At 34.8% G+C, this 6,298-nt stretch overlaps 1 pseudogene; it reads left to right on the top strand.

The window, feature by feature from the left end:
* The first annotated feature begins 2,730 nt into the window (after nt 1–2,730).
* On the top strand, nt 2,731–4,169 carry LOC125164512 (myotilin-like; annotated as a pseudogene).
* The last annotated feature ends 2,129 nt before the right edge of the window (nt 4,170–6,298 follow it).

Below are 6,298 nucleotides of genomic sequence, written 5' to 3'. Positions count from 1 at the left end.
TTATTGTTAAAGCTAAATTAATTACTGTCATCTCTCTCGGCTATATTTATGTGTGTATGTGTATACACACATATGCATATGCGAATACATATCCGCACACACAAATATGCATGTGTGTATGCATGTGCCTATAAATGCGTGTTTACAGTTAGATGGATATTTAAATAGATAAATGAAAAAATATATATTGACACTTCAATTACTCCTTTGAATGTCAGCTGTAATAGCAACATATTAAAATTTTAATATAAATGGACTTAGGTAGGCATTTTCTTTTTTCACACTTTGAAATATTCCTGATTAACAGTAACCATCTACATATGTATGTGCATAATAGAGCCCATGGTGAAATTTTAAAATTATTTTACTTTATTTTAAAAAAATTTTTAATGTTTATTTTTGAGAGACAGAGCATGAGTGGGGGAAGGGCAGAGAGAGAGAGAATGAGAGGGAGATACAGAATCTGAAGTAGGCTTCAGGCTCTGATCTGTTAGCATAGAGCTCGTCGTGGGGCTCGAACCCACAGACCATGAGATAATGACCTGAGCCAAAGTAGGACACTTAACCGACTGAGCCACCCAGGTGCCCCCAAATTATTTTTGACTCAATTATAGAAAACAATGCGATGGTTAACAGAGGGGAGGGCTGTGGGGGATGGAGAAATAGGTGATGATTAAGGATTAAGGTGAGGATTAAGGAATGCACTTGTCATGATGAGCACAGGGTAATATATGGAACTGTAGAATTACTATATTGTACACCTAAAAAACTAATACAACACTGCATGCTAACTAACTGGAATTAAAAACTTAAGTAAAAATTATTTTTGACAAGAATGATAATAAAACTTACACTCTGAATGAGGAATTAATAAAGGACAAAGAAATACGGAATGCAAAAGTAAGACTCATGAACATCAGTGTGCTGGTTTAAGGTGTTTTTTTTTTTAAATTTAATCCTCAGTACATAAATGAAAATTAGAATTAAAGTTTAGATTCTTCTAGAAAAATATCTTTGGCTAAGTCTGAATCTATATAATAACAGAATATAAATATTATATTAGTCATGACTTTATTATACTTCAATGCAATAGGAATCAAAATTCTAAGTTCCTGCATATATCAGAGATATTCATTTGTTTTAAAATTGGAAAAGAGAGCTGTCTGGGTTGCTCAGTTAAGCATCGACTATTAGTTTTGGCTCAGGTCATGATCTCGTGGCTTGTGAGTTCAAGCTCCACGTTGGGCTTGTGCTGACAGCATTGGAGCCTGTTTGGGATTCTCTCTCTGCCCCTCCCCTGCCCATTCTCTCTCTCTCTCTCTCTCTCTCTCTCTCTCTCTCTCTCTCAAAATAAGTAAATAAACTAAAAAAATATTTAAAAAATAAAGATTGTAGAGGAGCTGCATTTTTATCTTGATGGCTTGTACTTGGATATCCCTAATCACACTTAAACTGTAACCCTTTCCACTTTCAAAGATACTAATAAACTAGCTGTTAGGAGCTAAAAGTCTTGTGTCAGATGATCCTGGGGTTAAACCTCTGTTCTGCCACTGAAATATTATTTTTTGTAATAAGTTATGTAAGCTCTTTAGTGCCCAATTTTCTCATTTGTGAAATATGAGTAAGAATCACATATGTCTAGTTATGGTTATGGATAAATGAAAAACTATATGCATTATAAAACTGGCAAAGAGTTGGTATTCAGTTCAAGATGATGATGCAAATATCAGATGAAGTCCCCTAACTTTCCTAAGTACCAATGTGTGTATGTTATTCTTAGGCTTGCTTTGTTTGTTAAAAATGGAAATTAAAAATAATTACTTGATGGTAATATACACATACATTAATAAGATAATGTGTATACATTCACTTAGAATAATTTGTAGTAAATGAACATTCAATAAAAGTTAATTTCCTTCTTAAAAAGTCTTGAGGCCAAATTGCAATGGTAGACTCTTTAACAAGATACGTACTGAGGACAAAGCCAGGTGACAGTGAACAGTCTATGGAAAACACTGTAAATACCTATGTGCCAAAGGACCCTGAGAATCACAACATGGTATGGTTGGCCAGAACCATTCATATGGATAATAACACTGGTAGGTATATATTCTAGCATTTTGAAAATGAAACCAAAGTCTGAAAAGCTTAACATGCCTAAGGACATCCAGTTAGGTTTTTCAATTTGGTCTAATCAGGCTTCTGTTTCCAAAACTCACGATTTTTTCCTCACTACATCATACACACACACACACACACACACACACACACACACACAAAACAGGTAAAACTTTTTTTTAAAAAACAGACTTATAAACAGAAAACTTTTGGTTTAAATTAACCTCTTCTGACAACTGATCTCTTCTTCATATTACTGATCTGTTTTCACCTATGAGCATATGACAAAATAAATAATTGGAACAGTTTTAAAATAAATATATTTCAAGGAGGCCTTGGGCATTTATAAATTAAAACATCCATCACAATATTTACAAACTCAAATAAAATGGAAACTATTATCACTCCCAAATTATAGTCTGTAAAACAAAGAATTTATGGAATTTAATGCATACTTATCCACACTCAAGTTATTATTTTAAATTATATTTTAATAATAAGCTCTGTCAAACACTTGACTTCAAGTCTTATCTTAAAGACCATCTTTGTTGTTTTTAAAATGATTTTTGCTTACATTTTGTTTAATTAATATTACAATTTGCAGGAAAGGTAATGCATATAAAAACACATTTTGTTGAAGCTTCTAGATCTTCTAGCCAGACCAAATAGTCTTCTGTTATGTAGCTTAACCCATGCACAGAGCAAAGACGTTCTGCCTCTTCAACAGTGAATTCTCACACCACCATGTCCACCTCTGCTTTCTCTTCATCTCTTCAACAACTTTCTGGTTCCAACCAGAGCCAAAGGGTTATAGCCACCTATTACCAGTCCACAGCCAGCTTCCTGGGCTCCATATTGCCACCACAGTCTGATTACAGCAGCAGTAAATCCTTTCCACTGTGGACTCCAACAATCAACAACCCTATAGTGGCCAACCTGTAAATGCTAAGCCATCCCAAACTGCAAATTCTAGGACCATATCAAGAACTCCCAACAATGAAATACCAGGATCAAAAGAAAAGCTTTGAGTCAAGATTTGGAGAGAAAGCTGAAATGTGAAGACAGCGTTCTTCATAATGGAAGTCAATGGCTAACATATGAGAAGATAGATTGCAGATTACTAGAATCACAGAATGTAGTTGCTGTGTTTCAAGCTCAAAATGATAGAGAGCACAATTTCAAACACACACGACTATAAGTTCCAATGTCACAAGTAAGAAGTAGATCATTTTCGAAGGGATACGTGAATGATCAGGATTCAATCCAGAAGAAATCTTACCCACCATATTTTATTCAAGTGTGAGAGAACATGTTGACTGAATTGGGAGATTCTGCAGCATGAACTTTGTAGAGAGTGGACCACCAGCTCCTAATATGTCATTCTGTATAAATGGAAGACCAGTTTAATCAGATGATTTTCACAAAATGATGATGTCTGAGAAGTGTTATCATTCATTCAACTTTGAAGTGATGAGAGCTTCAGATGCAGGGTTTTTGCATGTGCTGCCTTGAGCCGAACAGGAGAAGTCACATTTACTGTGCTGGTGAGCGTCCTTGCAAAAGAACAGAGAAGAGCACCAACTTTCACCTTTAGACAACAAAGCAAAAAGGTTTTTGAGGGAGATTCAGTGAAGCTAGAATACCAGATCTCAATAGTTCCTCCACCAAAGCTTTCTGGAAAAGAAATAACAGAATGGTGCAATTCAATGCTGACCAAATAAATTTATAGCATGATAACTATAGATTAGTTACTTTATTGATAAAAGTTGTAAAAAAAAAGATTCTGGTGTTGGTAGTTATTAAAGATAAGTTAATGAGTGACCACACATAACAGATTAGATGTTGTAGCCTGTGCAAACCAAACTCTTCCAACTCCTAAGCTGTTATGTGCTCAACCAACTTTCAGCAAATATTTACCATTAAACAGGAAAAATTTAGATGTGAAATAAACTTTTAACCCATAAGGAGAATTTCAGCATCTGGCAGCTCAGTCTGGAATCTGTGAAAGTGAAAAACCTGAATCACTCTATCAACATTGGAAAACACATTGATATATTTGATTAAATTTTTGAAGTAAGTCCATAGGTGTTTTAACAGAATATGGTTTTATTAGGTAATATAACTGATATATGTGTGTGTGTTTTCATATTTATTTATTTTTGAAAGAGAGAGACAGAGTGTGAGTGGGGGAGGGGCAGAGAGAGAGGGTGACACAGAATCTCCAGGCTCCAGGCTCCCAGCTGTCAGCATAGAGTCCAATGCAAGGTTCAAACCCACAGACCAGAGATCATGACGTGAACTGAAGTCAGACACCTAATCAACTGAGACACCCATGCGCCCTGATATGTATGTATTTTATATGTATATGTCATATATACACATATAATATATATATGTGTGTGTATAAATATATATGTATATTATTTATTCCTTGACTCTTACATATTCTAGCTGTTGATCTGGTTTGTGAAGCCTACAGAAAATCTGGGTTTATAATTGAGAAGACTATTTAAAATGTGGACTTTTAACCTTTAAGTCATACACACTTGACAGTTGCAGGTTATGAATTAATACCAACTTTTTAAACACATTTAATGCTTGTTGTAGGGTTTATTGGTACAGTCTATAAATACTGTTTAACCTGTTTTCTCTTATACTTACTAATATGGTATAGATTATCAGAGTGTTCCATAGTTTTATATCAAAAGAGAATTAAAATCCAAGTATAGAAACAACAACAAAAAACCCCACACATTTCTTCTCACACCAAAACAAGTAGCTATTATCTAGGTAATTTTTCTCAGGGAAAAGCAAGCAAAATGTTAATTATGATTGATTTCATTGTTTCCTCTCAGTCTTTTGTCTCCTTTCAACTTTATTCCTAAGTTTCCTACTACTTTATTTTCCATTGGATTTATTTTTTTAACAAAAAATTTTTTAGAGAGCTGTATTAATTGGGGTAGCTTTAAAGTTAAGAAAGTTAAGGATGAACCCTAGGAGGGTAGTAGGTGTAATTTCACAGTCAACAAGGCATCATCTGAGTCTTAGATTTGCTGGCTCTTAGAGTATTCACATCAAGGGGTGCCTGGGTGGCTCAATCGGTTTAGCATCTGACTTCAGCTCAGGTCATGATATCACAATCTGTGAGTTTGAGCCCCACATCAGGCTCTGTGCCTACAGCTCAGAACCTGGAGCCTGATTCAGGTTTTGTGTCTCCCTCTCTCTGCCCTTCCCCTGCTCACATTCTGTCCCTCTCAAAAAATAAAATAAAAACATAAAAAATTTAAAATATTCACATCAAGATGGTAGCTTTTCCTTTTTTGCAAAAGATGATATATTGCTTTGTTGAAATGAATATATATACTTTTATTTAATTTATAATTACTAATTCAAAATGATGCATAACCAACACAGCTATGTAGATTTTGGCTACCAGAAGAGAAGGTGAGTGACATTTTAGTATTTAACAGGTCATGCATTATGATAACTTACATTTATTATCTGACTCTTTCAAAAAAACCTTGCAAGATAAGTTTCATCCCCACTTTACAGATTAAAAAACTGGGACTTAGAAAACTCAAGTTACTTGTTTAATAGGATGTATCTATAATTGGGAGAGCTAGAGTTATTTCTTAGCCAACGTGATGCAACACAATGCTGTGATGACATTCAGCCTTCTTAAGACATATTTTCATTTTTTATTTTTTTAAGTTTATTTATTTATTTTGAGAGAGAGAAAGAGCTTAAGTGGGATAAGGGCAGGGAGAGAGGGAGAAAATCCCAAGCAGACCCCCCCCGCACCCCCCATCGTTGCAGAGCTCAGGATGGGTCTTGATCCCAAGAACCGTGAGATCATGAGCTGAGCCTGAAATCAAGAGCCAGGCACTCAACCAACTGAGCCACCCAGGTCCCCCAAGACATATTTTTAAAAATTACCATTTGAATGACCGAAAGTCATATTTTCAAAATATGATTATAATAGGCACAACTAAAATTCAAAGGACATTAAGACAGCTGATAAAAGATTTATGCAAAATTACTGTTTTCAATCATAATTATAGGTAAATTGTGAAACTACCCACACCCTCATGAAAGGCAAGATAATCTGTTCCATTTATTTTGGGAACAGTACAAAAATAATGAAAGAGAAGGTACTTTTTTATTTTAAAGTGTCTCTCCA

Source organism: Prionailurus viverrinus, chromosome A1 (genome assembly GCF_022837055.1).
Source record: "Prionailurus viverrinus isolate Anna chromosome A1, UM_Priviv_1.0, whole genome shotgun sequence".
NCBI lineage: Eukaryota > Metazoa > Chordata > Mammalia > Carnivora > Felidae > Prionailurus > Prionailurus viverrinus.
Note: the sequence above shows the minus strand (reverse complement) of the source record. Positions and strands in the feature narration are given on the sequence as shown.